Below are 22208 nucleotides of genomic sequence, written 5' to 3'. Positions count from 1 at the left end.
TAAATAAAAATACACAATGAAGGTATGCACTCTATTGGACATGATAGAGTTAAAATGACACATTTAAGAGGACCCTCCTGGAGTAGGCAGTCAGAGGTGAAGATCTAAGGGTCTGGCAAAAGAAGCCCCCCAGGTGTAAATCTGGGAAGGAGCCCCTGAACCTGTAAGCAGGAATGACCTGAGGGACAAGTGCAAACAAAGAGAATGAAGAAACTGGCATGGGGCGCTCTTACATATAGCCCTTGCTACTGAGCTTGCCTCAGCTTCTTTTTCTTTCTTTATCTGGGCCTTCCAACTAGATGGTGCAGTCTGATGGTGGTACACAGGCTTCTTTTTATTCCTCTACAGTGTCTAACCCACAGTTGGTCTACTAGGAGTGAGGCACAACTGCTTGTTGGAGAAGAAAAAGAAAATGAATTGGTGGAGATCTCTCTTTCTAAAGACAATGAGGATAACCAAAGACTATGGTGTCTCAGGGAAGGAGGCACTTGAGTACTTACCAAAGGTGGCTGGGCCACCAGCCAATCAGAATGGCCTCACTGTTAACCCTGTAATGGCTGGATCTGGGGAGGTTGGGGTTCCCGGGAATGTGGGTGACTGGACGCTCAGGGCAGTGAGTGTTTACCAAGCAGTTCAGAAGCAGTCAGCATTTTGACAAGTGGACAGATATATCAGAGCACATCAGTTCTACGTCAACCTTGACCTGGGGTGGGGGAGTGGACACGTACATTAGGGAGGTAAAGAACAGTTAACTGGCCACAGGATGCATCATTAATAACTTCAGATAAGGTCCCAGCAGATGGTTAGGGAAGGAAGCAAGATTCCAGGGCCTCGGGGAGGAGCTGGTGGGCCTGCCTCAGGGGCTCCATCTCCCCAGCCTGGAAGCAGCATCCTCCTCTTTTCCTTCAAGCAGCTGGCAGCCTGAGCCTGGAGCTGTGTGTGTATCAGAAGCTGCTTGTCTTTGACCCTTTCCCTGGCTCTCTCCTCTCTGCCCCAGGCTGGCAATCTTGGCTGTCCTGTATTCAGGGGAGACCAGAGCCTTTCTTGGCCCTTTAGAAGTGCTGGGACCTCCAAGTCTCACTGTTTTGGGAGGCATCAAGGAGGTTACTTTTCTCTGAGATTTTTTCACCCCATTAGATGCATCAGATCAGCAAAGAGGGTAAACAGAAAGCACTGGTTGCTTTTTGATGTCCTGGGAGCTTGTGTATGTTTGTTGATTGTCACCAACACAGACGATGACATGGACCAGATGTAAAGGATGACAGGGGCCACAAGATGCTGGGGAGTTTTACTAGGGGTTGCATGATCACATACTTCATTCCAAATCTGAGCCACTCTCTCCTACAACTCACAGTCTTAAGTAGAGAACCCCTCCTGAGCCCCCAGAGAGCTGGAGACATTTTCTGGCATAGAAGCCCAGAGCACCTGCAAGCTGCTTTTAGAATCTCCTCTGCATCTTCCTGGTCACCACCCCTGACCAAGTCTGCGGCTGAGAAACTGGCCCACTGGCCCATACAGCTGCAGGGGATGCAAGTTCTAAATCTCAGGCCACCCCATCACCCCTGCCCAGTGATCAAATTGGCCCTCTATGCCTTCTCCCCCAGCTAACTTCTCCCTTGACCATGCAAGGGCAGTTTTAATCCTGATGGGCTGCATGATCCCATCCAAGTGCCTTTGCCTGGTCATCTGGGGGTGACTGAGCCTGTAACTCCCAGAGACATGAAAAGCACAGATAAAATTACAGCTGCTTAAAGAAAAAAAAAATTACAGCTGCTTTAGTGTTTCCAAATTGCTGAAAAAAGGTTGTCGGTTATTATTTTTCTCATGGTGAGCTGGGGGTTGGCAGGGGCAGTAGTATCCATCTCCTCTGACTCTTTTTTGGGGAAAAAGTTCATGTGTAGCACCTGACTGACCCCTCCTCTTTCCCTGGGCTGAGGGTTCTACTCTGGGGGAGTTAAAAAAGGCTGGGGGGCAGAGGGACAATACAAACTCATGTCTGCTTATGTCAGTGCACCAGGACCAGCAGGGAAAATGGGCACCACGGCCAAATCTCCTCCTTTCCCAGGGCAGCTGTGAGTTGCAGTTTCCAAGGACAGTCCCAGCATAGATCTGTTGTAGACCAATTAACAATTTATCTTAGGGACACCTGGGTGGCTCAGTGGTTGAATGTCTGCCTTGGGCTCAGGTCGTGATCCCGGGGTCCTGGGATCCAGTCCCACATTGGGCTCCCTGCAGGGAGCCTGCTCCTCCCTCTGTCTGTGTCTCTGCCTCGCTCTCTGTGTCTCTCATGAATAAATAAAATCTTTAAAAAAAAATTTATCTTAAGTGCTCACTTTTTACTTTCAAAGTGTCCCAGTCTGTATATATGGTTGCCCTATCCACAACCCAAAGTGGATTTCCAGAATACTTGGTGCTAAGTCAAACGCAACCCTACCGTATCTCTTTTTGAGAAGCAAGGAAGGGATCCCTGGGTGGTGCAGCGGTTTGGCGCCTGCCTTTGGCCCAGGGCGCGATCCTGGAGACCCAGGATCGAATCCCACATCGGGCTCCCGGTGCATGGAGCCTGCTTCTCCCTCTGCCTGTGTCTCTGCGCCTCTCTCTCTCCCTCTGTGACTATCATAAATAAATAAAAATTTAAAAAAAAAAAAAGAGAAGCAAGGAAGTATGAGGGAGAAAGGGGAGGCACTTTGGATTATTGCACTGGGATGACTCGTGTATAACCTACCCCACCCATCCCACGTTTCCGCCTACACAATATGTAGACTCATGGTTATGTGGGATCAAGGTTATTGGAACACGAAACCAACAGTCAGAGACAAATTAAATCAGTTTGCTGGATATCAACCTACAAAATATAATAAACTTCTTATAAATTATAATTTTAATATGCTGCCTATTTTAATAAAACTCAAAATAGTAGATTCCCTTCATGAATGTACCACACTGTGAATTTTAATTTTTGTATTAACTTAAATAGAAACTCATAGTAAATTCGGTGGGGAACCGGGGTGGGAACACTTGGGGTAAGAGAGAGAGAGGTTGGGGCACCTGGGTGGCTCAGTTGATTAAGCATCTGCCTTCGGTTCAGGTCATGATCCCAGGATGCTGGAATCAGTCAGGCTCCTTGCTCAGTGGGGAGTCTGCTTCTGCCTCTGCTCCTCACCCTGCTCCTGCACACATTTTCTCAAATGAATAAAATCTTTTAAAATGAGAGAGAGAGAGGTATAATATAATAATATATTTTATAATTTTTTTTAAGATTGAACATCAGAATCTCATTTTTGGGATGTCCATCACTGGGCCCAAATATATTCAATATGCATTTGGCTTTGAAATCTTTTTTTTTTTTTAAGATTTTATTTATTTATTCATGAGAGACACAGAGAGAGAGGCAGAGACATAGGCAGAGGGAGAAGCAGGCTCCATGCAGGGAGCCCAATGTGGAACTCAATCCCAGGACCCTGGGATCACACCCTGGGCTGAAGGCAGACGCTCAACTACTGAGCCACTCAGGCGTCCCTGAAATCTATGTTTTTTTAAAGATTTTATTTATTTAGTAGAGAGAGAGAGAGAGAGAGAGACGCAGAGAGAGAAGCAGGCTCCATGCAGGGAGCCTGACATGGGACTCGATCCTAGGTCTCCAGGATCACGCCCTGGGCCGAAGGCGGAGCTAAACCGCTAAACCACCGGGGCTGCCCCCCTACCCCCCGAAATCTATTTTAATCTAGCGATTATACTTATAAGAATTTATCTTATAGAAATACTGGAACAAATGCCAGAGAGTGTTTGTAGTGGCTAAAATCAGAAACAACCCAGGGTTCATCAACAGGTAACGTGTTAAACTAATAAAGGCAATCCACACTGAAGGAACACCAGGCGGCTGCAGAGAAGAATGGCACGATGTACGTCCCACATGGACTTATTTTCATAAACTGCTGTTCAATTATGACAGTATGCACCCATTTCCGTAAGCAAACATATTACATACAAAGAAAAGAAAGGTCGGGGGGGATCTGGGATATATACCACACACTGATTGCCTCAGGGAGGGAGACAGTATGTGGTTAACTTTCATTTTTTTTCGTTTTATTCTTTATGTATTGCTTAAATGTTTTCCAACAAGCAGAACTTTCACAGTTTACACAGAAAGATATATGTATAAATAAAAGTATGTGTATAAAAGTCAACTAACGGGGATCCCTGGGTGGCTCAGCGATTTGGCGCCTGCCTTTGGCCCAGGGCGTGATCTTGGGGGTCCCGGGATCGAGTCCCACATCGCGCTCCCTGCGTGGAGCCTGCTTCTCCCTCTGCCTGTGTTTCTGCCTCTATCTATCTCTCTCATAAATAAATAAATAAATAAAATCTTAAAAAAAAAAGTCAACTCACAATTTTCAAGTACGCTTTTTAAGAAAACAAAATCAGCAAAGGAAATGCAGCTGATACTGTGCTTGCACTGGTGTGACAAGCCCTCCTGATAAGACACACAGCCCTGGGGTACCCTGGAAAGATGGTCATGGCCACAACTTCCCGTCCTGGCCCTGCTCAACAGCTCGATCCTGCTCTCATTTCCTTCTGAAGGGGAGCCTGGAGCCTCTTGGTTCCCACCACTGAGGGAAGCCTACCTCTTCCCTGAGCTTGCCACGAAGGTGACTCACCCCTTCCTTCCCTAAGGCCAGGGGAAAAAGATAACAGTTTTTGGCAGTTCAGCCTGTTAGAAAAGAGGGTCTGGGGCTCACCTCTCTTCCAGGCGACTGCAGGCCAAGGATGGATGCGTCAAGGGAAGCCAAAGACAAAGCAATTCTGGGCTGCAGATGGCAAAGGGCTTAGCTTCTATGCAAGCGGAGAGTCGACAGGATACGTTTTTGCTCAGATCAGACAATGATCTTAGCACAAGGGTAAAAGATGGTCTGACTCTGGCTTCTCAACATACTCTGTCTTTGGACATCAAATGTAGAAAACTGAGGCATGCGCTCACCTCATTTTCAGGTGACTGAAATATAATTAAAAGGGCAGATGCGCCTGTCAACCCCGATGGGTAGCCAACACAGGGTTTCTTGTTGTTGTTTTGTTTAGATTTTATTTATTTATTTATGAGAGACACATAGAGAGAGGCAGGGACATAGGTAGAGGGAGAAGCAGGCTCCCTATGGGGAGCCCGATGCAGAACTCAATCCCAGGCCCCCAGGACCCTGGGATCATGACCTGAGCCCAAGGCAGAAGCTCAACCACTGAGCCACCGAGGTGTCCCTGTAGGGGGGTTTAAAGACAGCCTGCGGTACCTGTGGAGGCCATCTGGCTCTGTGGAGGAATAAGGCTCCATGGCTGGACACAGGAGACTGGGCATGACACAACGCTGGTCACTCATGAGTACCTGTGAGACATTCCACAGGCCCCCAAGAAGCAAAAAAGATGGGGCTGGGATTCCAGAGAGTAAAGGAAGCTGAGCCAACTTTGCCCACTGCCAGAGAAACGAATGCCTACAAGGTATATTTGAATGTTGTTGGGAAAGTCATCCAGCCTCAGAATTTCCCTTTATTAACCTGTCAGAATTCAACCCTTAGAGATTCATTCTTTTTGATTGAGACTTTATGGATGTTCAATTGCAAACTAATTCTCTGTTTCTTTCCCATACAGAAGACATGGGTCAGAAAACAAATACACTTGAATATCAGGAGGCAAGGAGAATCCAGAACTCAGAGGCTCAGCACTCAAGAAAAGCAGACTTATGTGGGTTCCAGGCAGAGACAATGGTGCCAAAGTTTCTCAGTTTGGGCTAAGGTGCAGCACTAAACAGAACAGGATCAGGGAAATCTAACTGCAGAAGCCTTGTGATTATGCTTTTAGAATTTCTATTTTTAAAAAATACTTCACATACATACTTAGTTTCACACGAATGTGTCTGCCACCAGCCTTTTTACATGTATCTGTTCAGGTTGGCTTTAAACCCTGATGTTGATGGCTGCTCAGCCATTTGATTCCATAATGAGTAAGAGGCTTCCTAATCTTAAAGTTTATGGGGTCCTTGCTTTTGGAATCTGTCACCCACTGTGATGAACCCTTTATGTGACTGTTAAAGCAGCAGCTCTCACCTTTGGCTGCACCTTAAGATCACCTGTGACCTTTCAAAAATGCTGATGCCCACGGGATCCCTGGGTGGCGCAGCAGTTTAGCGCCTGCCTTTGGATCAGGGCGTGGTCCTGGAGACCTGGGATCGAATCCCACGTCAGGCTCCCAGTGCATGGAGCCTGCTTCTCCCTCTGCCTGTGTCTCTGCCTCTCTCTCTCTCTCTGTGACTATCATAAATAAATTAAAAAAAAATTTAATCCATCTAGGGTGGGGCTCAGGCATCTGTTGCTTTAAAAAAAAAAATGCTCCCCCAGGACATTTAAATGCGTGTGTGGTTTTTTTTTTTTTTTTAAGATTGTATTTATTTACTTGAGAGAGAGCAAGAGAGAGCAAGAGAGAAAGAGAGAGAGAGCATGCAAGCCCAAACAGGGAGAGGCAGAGGGAGAAGCAGAGTCCCCACTGAGCAGGGAGCCTGATGCGGGGCTCGATTCCAGGACCCTGGGATCATGACCTGAACTGAAGGCAGATGCTTAACCAACTGAGCCCCCCAGGCGCCCCTAAATGTGTATTCCAAAGTGCACCCTGAGTTACAAATGTTAAAAAAACGTGATGGGGGTGGGGAGTAGAAATCGGATACCTACTCAATGCTAATAGAAGACATCTAAAATTAGCAAAAAGACGGTTTAAACAGTAGCAATGCACTGACCTAAATGCTGCAGGTTCTATTCCTTCCACAGAAAGCAAAGGGAAGGACCCAACCAGGAGGTTTGTGACGGAGTCTGCAGACCTGCCCAGCTCACCTGTCCTCTCAGTTCACACTCCCTGTTGTCCTGCGACATTCCTTGTGTTTCAGCAAACACGGTTCCCAACCTCCCAGGCCCAGGCCGCTCTCAGAATCTCTGGTCTCTGGAGTCGCACCCTTTCCCCACCGCCAGGAGCAGGCTTAAAACATCAGGTCTGAGGGTAGAAAGGCTGGGACCACGGTAGGGGAAGTGGACTTGCCCATCTGAAAGGACTCCTCAAACTCTGCTCCCACTCCCCACCTTCCTTTGGTCGGGATTTCTGGGTGCTCACTGCCCTAGCAGACCCGAGTCTGGTCTGGACCATACTATGACTTGCCTGCTTCCCCATCACGGTGGGAACCCGGGGTGCTCTGCAGGTCACATTCATCAGAGCGGGTGTCATCTCTTCCTACACTTAAGAAAATGGGCTCCTCCACCCCGAATTCCCCTGGCCCCAGCTGCCTGCGCTGCGGCTGCCCCCAGGCCTGAGCTGACTCTCAGCAGTCCACAGAAATGCAGTAAGTTCCCAAGTCATCACAGGAAGATGCTATAGGAAGATAGTCATGTGGAATTTTATCTTCCCATCTTTTGTAATACTGACAATGAAGATTGTTTTTTTCTATGTCACTCTTTAGTCTTTACACAAAGTTCCTCATGACAAATTCCCTGTTGAGTTAATTCCAGGAAAAAATTTTGTTCCGAAAATTAATTTGCAAGCTTTCTGTTGTCAGAAATCCAAAACTGTGCAATCCAGTGTATTTTTGTTTGTCTCTAAGCTGCCAGAAAACTTAGAGCCAGATTCATTGTCCAAGTGTTGTAATCTGCTCCACTCAGGCCATTCAAAATATCCACTCCTTGTGCTTTGCTTTGTTTTCTCCTGAGCTTTGGGGCATTTGGTTTTGGCCTAAGTTACCTCACCTGCGCCTGAAGCCTGTCATCAAGTCCTACCTCTATCTCTTGGATCCTTCCATCATACCTCAGCATTGCCAATCATCTGTGCGTCAGTAACTCTGGCCTGGGCCCTGCACGGCCTTGGTCTCCATCCCATCCTCCTCCAGACCTCCACCCAACAACCAGAGCAGGCTTTCTAGGACACCCAGCTGAAGCCATCACTTCAGCTTCCTTCCCTGGGGGCACACCGTGAATTCTACCCACATTTGCCTCCCCCTCCCTCCCTTTCGGTGCATGGTGTGTGCTTGCTTGCCCTTTCCTCAGGCTGGAACAACCTTCCCTACTTTGTTTTCTCAATGAAGAGGTTTTCCAGGGTTCAGTCCCAGCATTACCAACTCTGCCGGGCCTCCCCAGAGCTGGGCCACCCAGCTCTGGGTGCCGCGACTTGCAGCACTCACAGCCAGGGCAGCCTATGACTGGTTTGCCTTTTTTTTTTTTGTCTTTTAAATTTTATTTATGTATTTGCATTTTTAAAAAGATTTTAAAGTGATCTCTATACCCAGTGTGGGGCTTGAACTCACAAACCCCAGTATCAAGAATCCCATGTGCTACCAAATGAGTCAGCCAGGTGCCCCTGGTTTTAATTTTTTGACTACCCCAATCAATGGTAGGTTCTGGAAAGCAGAGAGCTATTTTATTCACCCCTAACGCCTAGCACAGAGTAATCAAGTGAATGATTACACAACACAGGGAGCCTTCAAGTCTTCCCAGTAAAAGGACTGAAGGCCATCCTCCTCCGCCAGCATTTTCACTTAGACTCCCCCTGCCCAAAAAAAAGGAGTCACCGTTTGCCGTTGACTTCTCACAGAACTCACCCCACCAAAGCAGCCCACCCCAAAGACTTTCTACTCCACTCCTTCGGTGTGTTCAATATTTGACGATGCAGACAGAAAAGACTGTTCTTTTATGTCCTAACCACCAAGGGTGTTAAGAGCTTAATAACAAAATTACAGTAGAGTGCCCGCTACAAACCTGGGGCCCGGGGGCCATCGTTACCTGAGTCCTTGGGGGCATCAGAGAAGTCCCATCCCCGCCGCACATGTCCACACCAGCTAGAGTTCCACATTCACACCAGCTAGCGGTCCGCTTGCTCCTGCCCCAGCACCAGCTGCAGAGAGCACAGTCGCCGCACCTCCCGGCCCGCCCGGGCCGAGCCCGCGGCGCACCCCGCTTCCCCGCCGGGGCCCCTCCGCCGAGGTCCGGCTCCCTCAGTGGTTTCAGACCAGCTCTCTCTGATCCCTCCTAAATATTATCGTGTCTCGTGTCGAGAGACTCCCCCACTGGGCTCCGTCTGCTCCCAAGTCCACTCTTAGGGGGAAAGTGGGAGAAATACGATCATTTAATCATCTTTACCAGCCTGCTTTCCCAAGACTGCAAATGTGACCACAGTGGGGCGGGGGTGGGATCTGGCTGCTGAGCCCCACTCGGTTCTTTCTCTACACTCACTCTCACACTCACGCCCCCTGGAACCCGGCCCGCCAGGGGGCCGGGGCTCGGCCCAGTTCCTGCAGGTTTCCGGGGCGCTGGACAGCCGCTTCCCCCACCCCCGGCCCCGAGGCGCCCCGATGACCCCGCGCCCCCGGGGGCCGTCTGGCCAGCCCTCTGCTCCAGCCCCGCAGGTCCCGCACGTCGCACACGGGAAGCCCGCAGTCGGGGCTGCAGAGGGGCGGCTCCCAGCTCCGGGGGGGCGGCGGCTCCCAGCTCGGGGGGGGGGGGGGGGGGGGGCGGCTCCCAGCTCCGGGGGGGGCAGCGGCTCCCAGCTCCGGGGGGGGCGGCTCCCAGCTCCGGGGAGGCAGCTCCCAGCTCGGGGGGGGGGGGGGGAGGCGGCTCCCAGCTCCGGGGGGGGCAGCGGCTCCCAGCTCCGGGGGGGCGGCTCCCAGCTCCGGGGGGGCAGCTCCCAGCTGGGGGGGGGCGGCTCCCAGCTCCGGGGGGGGGCGGCTCCCAGCTCCGGGGGGGGCGGCTCCCAGCTCCGGGGGGGGACGGCTCCCAGCTCCAGGGGGGGCGGCTCCCAGCTCCGGGGGGGCAGCTCCCAGCTCGGGGGGGGCAGCGGCTCCCAGCTCGGGGGGGGGCGGCTCCCAGCTCCGGGGGGGGGGCGGCTCCCAGCTCCGGGGGGGGCGGCTCCCCCCCGCCCCCCCGCGCCCCGCGCATCCCCTCCTCCGCTCCCCCGGCCCCGGCCCTACCTCCCGGCCGGGCCGCGGCTCCGCGGGCTCCGAGGCGCAGCTCGGGGGCGCCCGGGCGGGCGGGGGCGGCGGGCGGCGGGGGCCCGGGGCGCCATGGCCCGCAGCCCCGCGCCCTGCAGTCGGCCGGGCCTCTCCCCGCGCCCTCCGCTCGCGTGCCCGCCGCCGGGCCGCCGCCGTGGGCGAGTGCAGGGCTGCCGCGTCCCCCCGCCCCGCCCCGCCCCGCCCCGCCCCGTGAGCTCATCCGCAGCTGGCGGGCGCCAGGCCGGTTGCCACGGCAACGCCTCTCCCAGGGCCGCGCGGACTCGAGCGGCTCCGGTAAACAGGACCTTCTGCCGGACTCTTCCCCTCGCCGTGGGGTGGGGGGTGGGGGGGGGTCTGGCGGCTTAACCCCTTCCGTGCTGGAGAGCCAGCGGCGCGGCTGCGGGCGCGGGGCGCAGGCGCGGGAGGGCGACAGCCCCGGCACCCCCACCTCCGTGCGCTCGGGGCGCCCCAGGCCACCCTGGCGGGCTGCAGTCCGGCCCCGGCCCCCAGGATCCGCGCAGCGACAGCCCCGGGCGCCCCGGGCGCGGGCCACGGGGGTCCCCGAGCCGCGCGGGGAGGGGAGTCCGGAGGCGGCCCCCGGAGGGGCGGTGACTCACGGAGGACCAGCCCCCGCCTCGGGGCACACAGATCGCGGACTTAGGGCCGCCCAAGAACACGCGCGCAAGTGCTCGGGGCTCCTTAGCTGAGGACAACGGGGGCCACGCAAGGTTTTTGAGCGGAGGAGTTCCCCGGCGAAAGGGCGATGGAGCCGAGCGTGGTGATTTATGGGCGCGGGGGGAAAACCCCAGGCTCGTCTCTGCACCGGAGGAAAGTCACTCTCGTCTTTGGCTCGGGGCCCCCTAAAGCTCAGGCAAGGAGGGGGAACAGAGATAGAGGTTTAGCATATAAATCCACGAAGGGGGTGTGCGGGAGAGAGGAAAGCAAAGAAAGGATCTCAGAACGTGGGGAACATTGCATGCCGTCTGGGCAGTCCCTGTGGACCCGGGGCCCAAGATTTGAGGGACTGATTTAGACGTCAGTGTGTGTGGGGGGGACTCTGTCTCCTTCTTAGCTGAGGGTTTCCTTCCTCTGTGAGATCTTTGAAGCTTTTCTAGAGCTTCTTAAAGCTTCCTAAACTCCAGCATGCCATACCCATTTCAACTAGCCACCATAAACTTTCAGAATACAAATTTGCAAGCATTTTATTAAAAAGGTATAAGCATTTATGTATGTATTTTTAAAGAATTTATTTATTTATTTATTTATTTATTTATTTATTTATTTATTTATGAGGGAGATAGAGGGATGCCTGGGTGGCTCTGTGGTTGAGCGTCTGTCTGCCTTCCGCTCAGGTGTGATCCCAGGGTCTTGGGATCCAGTCGGCTTCAGACTCCCTGCAGGGAGCCTGCTTCTTCCTCTGCCTGTGTCTCTTCCTCTCTCTGTGTGGGTCTCTCATGAATAAATAAATAAAATATTTAAAAAAAGGGGGGGGATAGAGAGTGAGCAAGTTGGGGAAGGAGTAGAGGGAGAGGAAAATGGAGAGAATCTCAGCTGACTCTTCGATTCTTCGCTGAGCTTGGAGCCCTTTGCAGGGCTTGATCCCAAGACCCTGATATCAGGACCTGAGCCCAAATCAAGAGATACACACTCAATGGATTGAGCCACCCAGGCACCCCAAAAGTATAAGCATTTGTATTATTTTGTTTGCTGAAGCATCATTTAATACATTTTCGCTTCCTTTTTTTTTTTTTTAAGATTTTATTTATTTATTCACAGAGAGAGGCAGAAACATAGGCAGAAGGAGAAGCAGCTCCCTGTGGGGAGCCTGATGAGGGACTCCATCCGAGGACCTCGGATCATGACCTGAGCCAAAAGTAGACACACAACCTCTGAGCCACCTAGGCTCCCCCATTTCACTTCCTAAAAAAAGACTAGAAATTTGGCTTCTTAAGGGTTGGGGGTTCGGGGGTATCAGGAGGCAAACTGGCAAAACAGAGCAAATAGCAAATGGAGAACAACTGAGCTGAGAGCCCACCTGGCTGCCTCCCCCAACCCAGTGCACAAAGCAGGCCAGTCACTTACGATTTTGTGGCTTCCAAATTGCCAGGGGCAGGTCAGGTGGACAAACCAGAGAGGAGGCTGGGGAGCTCCTTAGTGGCAACACCTTGGTAGTGGCTGCCACTCTATCTGCTCCATGGTCTTCGAGTTCTAGACACTAATTTGTTTTAGAAGAATCCCCTGCCTCAGTTCATTGGGTCAGACTCTGTTGAGGGATGCTGGGGTCTGTGCTTTGCAAGTTCCCATCCCTGCCTGCCTGTCACAGCCCCCGACCTCAGACCTCATGGCTGTTCCTGTCCCTGGGCTATCCAGTGGCTCTGTGGCCATGGCACGGTCCCTCCTTTCCTATGCAGTCCTGCCCCTGCCACTCCCTGGAGCTGTCCCAGCTGATGTTACCTCTGGTGCATCCCAAGCCCTGGTTCGCCAGCTCCAGAGGTCAGGGTACTCATCCAAGGTGGAGATGAAGGGCAGCCCAGGTGGCCCAGCAGTTTAGCACTGCCTTCAGCCCAGGGGTGATCCTAGAGACCTGGGATCGAGTCCCTCGTCCGGCTCCCTGCATGGAGCCTGCTTCTCCCTCTGCCTGTGTCTCTACCTCTCTCTCTCTCTCTCATGAATAAATAAAAAAAATATTTAAAAAATATATTAAAACAAACCAACAAACGAGGTGGGGATGGACCATCCAACTGTGCCCCCAGCCTTCCCTGTCTATCCTCAGCTTCTCTCCCTGTTGGAAAATAGGCCTAGGGTAGGAGACAGTGCCTGGCCTCAGGTCAGGAAAGGTGTGGATGCAAGGAGGGAGACAGAGTTGATTTTTATTTTTTTAAATTTTTTTAAATTTTTATTTATTTATTTATGATAGTCACAGAGAGAGAGAGAGACAGAGACATAGGCAGAGGGAGAAGCAGGCTCCATGCACCGGGAGCCCAATGTGGGATTTGATCCCGGGTCTCTAGGATCGCGCCCTGGGCCAAAGGCAGGCGCCAAACCGCTGCGCCACCCAGGGATCCCAGAGTTGATTTTTTCTTGATCTTGAATCTTGCTTTTTTCCACCTAGAACAAGCATGGAGCACTGCAGAACCCTCTTACCCCTCCCTCCTCTTCCTTCAGCATCCTGTTGAGGAGCGAAGGCTCTGGAGCAGACTGCTTTGCCCCTCTCAGGATCTCCATCCAGAAGGTGGGAATAGGAACAGTTATAACCAACTTCATCCCCTTGAGGGGATTAAAGCAGATTAACAAGCAAAGGGAGTAGTGCTGGGCCTGGCGCATTGGGGGCACTCCCCGTTACCTCCCATCTGTTACTTTCCTAATCTCTCTCTCTCTCTCTCTCTCTTTTTTTTTTTTTTTTTTTTTTTTTTGCAGGAGCACAAAAGTATTCAGAGTTCAGCAGAAGGGATACCCTGATACTCCTGATACAGGAGTAGTCCTGTATCAGAGTTGAGCTTCCCCCCACCTCTTTTAGGGCCACAGCACAGAGTCTGCTTCTTCTCACCTATAAACCAAGTGAAGGATGACCCAGGGCTGGAAAAAAGCTAGCCTGAAGCCGGAGAGAGAGACTGACCAGGAACCTCCCTCGAATTGTTTAACTTCCCTTCAAATTCCCTTCGGCTGGCTCAGTCAGTGAAGCATCTGCTTTGGGCTCAGGTCATGATCCCACGTTCCTGGGATCGAGTTCTGCATCAGGCTCCCTGCTCGGCGGGGTGTCTGCTTCTCCCTCTCCCTCTGCCCCTCCTTGTGCTCATGCTCTCTCTCTCAAATAAATAAATAAAATCTTTAAAAAAAGATCTGGGCAGCCCGGGTGGCTCAGCAGTTTGGTGCCACCTTCAGCCCAAGGTGTGATCCTGGAGACCCGGGATCGAGTCCCACGTCGGGCTCCCTACATGGAGCCTGCTTCTCCCTCTGCCTGTGTGTTTCTGCCTCTCTCTCTCTCTCTCTCTCTCTGTCTTTCATGAATAAATAAATAAAATCTTAAAAAAAAATCTTAGGGACACCTGGGTGGCTTGGTGGTTGAGCGTCTGCCTTTGGCTCAGGGTGTGATCCCGGAGTCCTGGGATCAAGTGCCACATCGGGGTCCCTACATGGAGCCTGCTTCTTCTCTGTCTATGTCTCTGCCTCTCTCTCTGTCTCTCATGAATAAATAAAATCTTTTTAAAAAATTAAAAATAAATAAAAAATTTAAAAAATCTTTTAAAAAATTCTCTTTGGCTGCTAAACATTTACTGAGAGTCTTTCTTTCCAGCAACTTCACATGTGTCATGTCACATAATCCTCCCCACCCCTTTTTTTTTTTTCCTCCCCACCCTTCATAGCAATCCAATATCACCCCTAATGTTTTATGGACAGGAAATCTGTGTTCCAAGAGGCTCTGTGCCTTATTGGCGTTCACACTAGCCTAGGCCTGCCTGGCTCACGCCATGCCCATTGGTACACCAGCTCGCCTGAGAGCAGTGGCTCTGCCCTATGCCAGCCACCTTGGATGGAGATTTCTGGATCAGCATTAATCCACAATCCCGGTTATGCTTCCTGTCTGGAAGGCACAGGCAATGCAGCTCCTCCAGGAGTCTCTGACACCCCTCCTTAGAGCCTGGCTGTCCCCTGCTTGGATCACTGGGACCCATTCCTTCTCAGTCTTTGAGTGACAGCAACCCCTCCTCTGTGTTCCAGCTACCTGCCTGCCAGTGAGTAATGGAAAGGTAGACACACAGCAGATAACAGATGAGAGGTTTGGGTGTTGTTATTTTATTTTTAAAAATTGTATTTAAAATACATTTTTTCTTTTATTTAAGATTATTTATTTGTTTATTCATGAGACACACAGAGAGAGAGGCAGAGACACAGGCAGAGGGAGAAGCAGGCTCCCTGCTTGCGGGGAGCCCCATGTAAGACTTGATTCCAGGACCCCAGGATCATGACCTGGCAGATGCTCAACCACTGAGCCACCCAGGCGCCCACGTTGTTATTTTCTGCAGAAAGCCAGTGTGGGGGAGCAGTCGTTCTCTTATGCTTAGGCTCTCGACGTTTGGATGCCACAGAGCAAGGAAGGAACTTGAGGCGCAGGAGAAAGGCACAGCCTCACCTCGTAGGCCTTTGGCAAAGCTCCTCCACATGGCTCCCATGGCCCACCTGAGCCCCTAGCAGCAGGGCTCCCCGCTCCTGCCCTCCTGAGGGAGCCTCCCCTTCTTGTTCCAACGCCAGCCCATCCTTGGCCATTCTCCCCAGCCTACAGACAGCTGGACGCGGGCGCCTTCCTGGCCGCCCCAACCCTCTTCTGAGGAAGCAAAAGCGAGCCATCCATCTCACCCAAACCTCAAACCTGGGTTTGGTTTGTTCTTGGTCCCAATCAAATGTCATCCAGGAGGTGTGGGAAGGCAAGGGCCGCGTGGAGGCCACCCGGGACGGGGGTGAGTGGCCCGGAGGGGGGCTCTTTGGCCGGTGGGCGCTCCCTTCCTCTGAGGGCTCTGCAGCCTTCTCTCTCCCGCGGCAGCTGCAGGGGGGGCCCCTGACGTTTCTCAGGGTACCACTGGGCATCCCAAAGAATCACTGAATCGGCAAGTCACACAATGACACAGTTTTTGCCTGACAACCATCTGCTGCCCTTCCATGACCCTAGCTTTGGAGGGTCACTCTCTTCCCGCCACAAAGAATTAAGGCTTTCATAGCTGGACAAGGATTAGTGTGTTTAGGACGGAGCAGGGAACCAAGTGACGGCGTTCACCACCCGGCAGCCGCAAATGCTAGGCCTGCCATGCCCTCTCTCATACTCTTTTCTGTTCCTTTCGGGAGACCCAGCTGAGCCTCAGGGAAGGGAACAAGAGTGTGGTGATTTCCATTCTCTTTTTCTGGAGTCACAGATTTCTGCGTCTGAGCAGCTCTAGCTCCTCCTGTTCTCTCTGATTCCAGAACACGCTAGGACAGTCGGACCAGCTCTGTACCCGGCTCTCGCCGCTTGCTTCTCAGAGCTTTCCCTGACCTACTTCCCTGCCAGCTAGACAGTCTCCTCAAACCCGAGGGGAGGGGGTTGCTGGGAATCCCTCCTAACATTTTGATCACACAACATAGTGAGCTGAGAGCTGCACGCACGGACTCAAAACCCGCCAGCTCGTGGCGCCTGGCTAACGTCCCCCCAAGCCCTGATCTCGGCTTTTATTTATTTATTTATTTTTAATTTTAATTTTTCCTGATCTCAGCTTTTAGACCTCCGAATAACCTATATGCACTGGACTGCCTCTCAGAGGCCACACCTCACTTAAAGGAACATGTTTCTGAGAGGCCCCTAATATCTGATCCACTTCTCTGTGTCTCTCAGGTCAACATAGAGGAAAAGATATTGCCCCAAAGGCGAGCCAGGTGACATCTGACTCCCCTAGATAGCAGTGTGACCTTGGGCGTGGTAACTCCCTTTGGTGGGTCTCAGGTGTCTGGGGAGATCAGGCCAGCTGGCCCTCAGCCGTACCCAGCTCCTGCCTTCTTGAATAGGCAAAAAAAAAAAAAAAAAAAAAAAGGCACTAAACAGCTGCCAGTTCTCATTCTTTCTGTTCTTTCCTGCCTGGCTGAGCGTGGGCCAGCTAATGCTAAGGCTTTGCAGGGATCACCCAGGAGGTAGCTTCTAACATCAGCCTCTTTTATCAGTGAAGAAACAGCCCAAAAGAGGTGGGCGCCTTGCCTAAGGCCACTGCGAATGAGCCTGGAAGGGCCCAGCAGTCTGACCAGGCACAACCTTGCTGCTTTACCAGGAGGACCGCAGGCAGGAGCTACTGTTCTCAGGTGCCTGGCTTGACAGTAGAGACGTGGAAGGCTGGGGAACGGAAGTAGAGGTGGTATTGGCTTATGTGGGTGACCCAGGGCCAGAATTTTCATGCCAGGGTCCAATTCTCTTAGGAGCTGATTGCAGGACCTGGGGCGTGAGGGTGGGGGAGTATAGAGTCAGTCCTGGAACTTTTTTTTTTGTAAAGATTTTATTTATTTATTCTTAAGGGACATAGAAAGAGGGAGAAGCAGCTCCATGCAGGGAGCCTGATGTGGGACTTGATCCCAGGATTCCAGGATCACACCCTGGGCCCAAGGTAGGCTCTAAACCGCTGAGCCACCCCGGGATCCCCAGCTCTGGAACTTTTTAATTGCGTGACAATTCCCTTGGTTTAGGGTGGGTGGGCGAGGGGAAGCCAATCTAATCTTCCCCACAGGGATCCTCCTGCTGAGGGGCTGGGGTGGCGCCCAGGGATTGCAGTTTTACAAGCACCCCAAGTGTGTTTGGTGGAGGTGGCTCAAGTCCCCACGGGAGACACACTGGGGTCGAGTCTACAGTAGACAAGATCAGGGGCTTCCTTTCCCTGACACCCTGGTCCGAAGGAAATGAGTGCGTGTGTGTTGGGGTGGGAATTGCTAAAAGGGTCTCAACAGAGAGCTGTCCTTCACAGGAGCTAAGCCCGGTGGTTCTCACCTAGGGGCAGCTCTGCTCCCCAGGAGACATTTGGCAACATTGGAAGACATACTTTAAAGTCAATCGGCAAAGGGGGGGGGGGGGGTTGCTGGCATTAAGTGAGTAGAGGCCAGAGAGGCTGCTAAGCATCCTACAAAGCACAGCTCAGCTTCCCCTCCCCCTCGGCGCCCTCCCGTCCAACAAAGAATTATCCTGCCCCAGATTTGAAACGCGTAGAGGTTGACAACTATTGGTTGCTGAGCCCATTCCCCATCTCTATCCCCTTCCTAGGAGTCTTGAACAAGGACTTGCTCTGCATCACATCTGCGCTATAACCACGTTACGTTGGGAAATGCGAAAATCAGTCGTTCGGATCCTGTGAAAAGCTAAGCACCGCCAGGTGGGCCTTTGCAGTTCTTTCCACGCCCACCCCATCCTCCTCCGTGGGGTCGGGGCCGGCGGAGGCGGAGGCGGCTGCGGCGCGCTTCACGGGAGAATGGTGCCCCCTAGCGGTAGCAGAGCTAACTGCATCGGCAGGAACCGCTCCCCGACCTGGTGAGCGGGCTTAGCCGTGAAGAAACTTTGGGGGGGGGAGGGGTGGTGATAAAAAAGGGAGACCATCCAAATGAGAACAAATAGAGGTTATTTATTCAGAGATTTTAAAAAAGATTATTTATTTATTCATGAGAGACATACAGAGAGAGGCAGAGAAACAGGCAGAGGGAGAAGCAGGCTCCCTGCAGGGGAGCCCGATGCGGGACTCGATCCCCCAGATCCCCCAGATCCCCCAGACTCGGGGGTCACGCCCTGAGCCGAAAGCACTCGCTCAACGCAGAGCCACCCAGGCGTCCCGGATTCAGAGATTTCTATAGCAGGGAAGGCAGCCACCATCACCTGCACGCGGCAGAGACTCAAATACAAGTGGAGACTCAAAAAAAACAAAAACAAACAAACAAACTAACAAACAAAAAACAAAAAAACAAATGGAGACTCAAATGTTAGTGGGACGGGGTTTTTTTTTTTTTTTTTAAGATTTTATTTATTTATTGACAGAGAGGCAGAGACACAGGCAGAGGAAGAGGGAGAGAAGCAGGCTCCATGCACCGGGAGCCCCACGTGGGACTCAATCCCGGGTCTACCAGGATCACACCCCAGGGTGCAGGCAGCGCCAAACTGCTGCGCCACTGGGGCTGCCCCTTGGACAGGTTTATAGAGGACAAAAAGGCTTCAGCTGTGCCCTAGTTGGAGGTTGCTGGCACAGCGTAGCTGAGGCCTGGGCATCTTCTGTGATCAGGTTTTTTTTTTTTTTTTCTTCATGTGATCAGTTTGGAGAGGATATTTGGCTTTCCCTGTTTGGTCCTGAGATGGACGTTGGGGATGAAAATTAGAAAAGCTCGCAGGCATTGACCAAGCCCTGACTGTCCAGGGCCCTTTACTGCCGAGGCTGCGGGTTAGAGTTCTAATGTCACCTACCTGGCCAGGGTCTGTTTGTAGATTTAGTCTCTTAATTCAGTAATCATCCCAAATACATTTCCTGCTGTTACTAATCCTGAACCAGATTACATAAAATGATCTATGTGTGAGAAGCTGCTTGCTTACAAATCAACATAAGCGATTTTTATTTTTTAATTTTTTTTTTAAGATTTTATTTATTTATTCATGAGAGACACACAGAGAGAGAGGCAGAGACACAGGCAGAGGGAGAAGCAGGCTCCCTGCAGGGAGCTGTTCGTGGGATTCAATACAGGGTCTCCAGGATCACCCCCTGGGCTGAAGTCAGCGCTAAACCACCGCTGGGCCACCCGGGCTGCCCCAACATCTGTGATTTTTAAAGGCTGCCCTCACAAATTCTGATTTAGAGTTCATATTTGATAGAATTGTGTGATTTGGGGGCCCATGAGCCTTAATATGGATGACATCATAGAATTGTGTGATTTGGGGGCCCATGAGCCTTAATATGGATGACATCATTCTCCTCATTGACATTCACATGGGCCCCAGGAATCCCTCAACTTCATCTGCTTGGGTGACTGTAGCTCCTTGAGAAATTGCACCTTCACCACCACCATCAGTACCCCCTCTACCTCCACCACTACCTCTAGCACCATCACCACCATCACCTCTACCATCTCTACCACCACCATCAACAGCACCAGCACCTCTACCTGCATTACTACCTTTAACATCATGACTGCCGCTACCAATACCAACACCACTTCTGCTACCACCAATGCCACCCACCTCTACCTCTACCACCACAACCACCACCACCACTTCTACTACCACCAGTACCACCATCACTGTCACTACCTCTACTTCTACCACCACCACCACTACCAACACCAATACCATCATCACCAGCTCTACCACCATTAGGGACCCCATTACCCCCGCCATCACTGTGTTTCTCTCTACCTTGCTGTCTAGAGCCATATGACCTTCCTTTGCTTCTTCCAGGTTAAACACACCCCTCCCTCAAGTCCTCACACTTAACTCCTTCCTCTTGAGGGCTTTATTCTTTACATGTCTGAACTGTTGTGCCCAAGATTGCGGATCCACCAAGGAGCCGACACCGATGCAAGTGCACTAGGGTTTATTAGCAAGCTCGAACTTGGGTCCAAGTATACCCGACACAGCAGAGCAGGGATTTGGACCCCAAGTGGGTTACAGCTGGGTTTTTTATAGGCTGGTCTAGGGGATTTTCAGAAGGGATGGAAGAATTTCTCAAGTTCTGTTTACATTTTGATATGGGGCTTTTAAGGGCATTGAGCTCTGTTCTCATTCTAATATGGGACTTTCTACCACAGATGTGGGCTCTGTTGTCTTTCTGATACAGGATTCTCTGCCAAGGGCAATTCTGAGCTCTGTTGTCTTTCTGATATGGGATTACCTGCTGAGGACCTTGAGGACATTCTGCAGTTTTTCCTATAAAGTTCAGCTCTTATTCACAGGGGCCTAAGATGGCTGTACTTGTGCTAATGCTAAACTTGAGGTGGAATGGCCTTGATTTTTCTCGGCCTCCACATGAACACCCTCCCACCCTTCCTCTCCAAAGTAGCCACCATCCTTTGGGTTCTCCCAATTCTCCATTTCTTTCATGCTCTTGCCACACTTTGAAGTTGCACATTATGGGTTCCTCTGTCCCTCATCAGCAGTCAGCTGGTAAGGGTAGGATGTGTCTCCATGTCCCGGGGCCTAGCATGATACCTAGCTCAATACATATTATGGAGCCTTGATAATATTAGGTTCTGCTTAAGAAATAACTATTGGGGGAAGCCCGGGTGGCTCAGCGGTTTAGCGCCTGACTTCAGCCCAGGGCGTGATCCTGGAGTCCCCGGATCGAGTCCTACGTCAGGCTCTCGGCATGGAGCCTGCTTCTCCCTCTGCCTGTGTCTCTGCTTCTCTCTCTCTCTCTCATTAATAATAAATAAATAAAATCTTAAAAACAAAGAAATATCTATTGGGCTCAAAAACTATTGGTTGCATGAATAAGCATGGTCTTTCAGGAGCCACTCCTCAAGGTCCAAACACATTCCCCAAATCACTGCAGCCTGGTGCTCTAGGTCCTGGGATGACCTCCCCCCATCCCACCCCCCGTCCTGCTTAGCTGAAACCCCAACCAGTGTGCAGAACGGGCTCTCCAGTCACGGCGCGTCTCGGCGTTTCCACGCTATTTGGAAGGAAAGCTACGAAGACGTCGGTGGAGACACAGGCACGGGGAGGGGAGGGCACACAGGGCGCCTCTGCGTTTTGCGTTAAATCTGCTTGTGGAACCCGGGACCCGAGGGCCAGGCGGGCTGCGGGCGTCCCCGCGGCTTCCGCTTTAAGGGGCGGGGCGGGGCGGGGGGGGGCGGGGCGGGGCGGGCGGGGCGGGCGGGGCGGGGGGCGGGGCGCGGGCGGCGGGGGGGGCGGGGCGCTCCCGGAAGACGCGGGCGCGGCGTCCTCGGCGCCTGATCCCGGCCTCCGCGTGCCCTCCGCGGCCTCCGGACGGCACCCCTGCCCGCTCCCCTCGCCCCTCCCCGGCCCCTCCCCCGCCCTCCCGTCCCGGTCGCCGGCTCTCCGCGCCCCTCCCCCCGGCCCCGCTCCTCCCCACCCCGTACCCCGCGCGGTCTTGGGCGGTGCGCGCTGCCCCCGGCCCCCCACCCTCTGTCCCGGCTGGGCCTCCCTCCCTCCCTCCCTCCCTCCTTTCACCTCCGGCCCCTCCAGCCCCGCCCCTCCCGCTCTGGCCCGGGCGGGTGATCTGCCCTGCAGGTCGCGTCCCCGCCCCGGGCCTGGCCCGGCGTCTGGCTCGGCCCCTCCCGCTCGGCCCCTCCCGCTCCACGGTCGCTGCGGCCCTGAAAGCCCCCGAAGGCGCAGCCGGCCTGGGCCTGGGTGGGGCGAGGTGCCCGGAGGGAGTGGGGTGTGGACCCGGGACGCAGGGCGGGCTGCGCGGCCTCGGGGGCGCGCCCTGCAGGGCAGGACTGGGAGCCGACTGCGCGGAGGCTGCACGCGGGTCGGAGCCTGCACGCGGGGTCGGAGGCTGCACGCGGGTCGGAGCCTGCACGCGGGGTCGGAGGCTGCACGCGGGTCGGAGCCTGCACGCGGGGTCGGAGCCTGCACGCGGGGTCGGAGGCTGCACGCGGGTCGGAGCCTGCACGCGGGTCGGAGGCTGCACGCAGGTCGGAGCCAGCACGCGGGTCGGAAGCTGCACGCGGGTCGGAAGCTGCACGCGGGTCGGAGCCAGCACGCTGGGTC

The 22208-nt window shown here is 53.0% G+C and overlaps 1 protein-coding gene across 2 annotated transcripts in view; it reads right to left on the bottom strand.

Annotated features, from left to right (window-relative positions):
* DENND2A (DENN domain containing 2A) overlaps positions 1-10036 on the bottom strand; it is a 104002-nt gene extending 93966 nt beyond the window's left edge. The window contains exon 1 of one of the 2 annotated variants that reach the window (XM_038559399.1): positions 9980-10036. The gene's annotated coding sequence lies outside the window, so the exon portion shown is untranslated. Of the gene's footprint in view, positions 1-8795; positions 9177-9979 lie in introns of those variants that run through there. The other variant, XM_038559398.1, reaches the window with a different exon arrangement.
* Positions 10037-22208: the final 12172 nt, after the last annotated feature.

Source organism: Canis lupus, chromosome 16, assembly GCF_011100685.1.
Source record: "Canis lupus familiaris isolate Mischka breed German Shepherd chromosome 16, alternate assembly UU_Cfam_GSD_1.0, whole genome shotgun sequence".
Taxonomy (NCBI): Eukaryota; Metazoa; Chordata; class Mammalia; order Carnivora; family Canidae; genus Canis; species Canis lupus.
The sequence above is the reverse complement of the archived record's forward strand: the minus strand, read 5'-3'. Positions and strand labels throughout refer to the sequence as shown.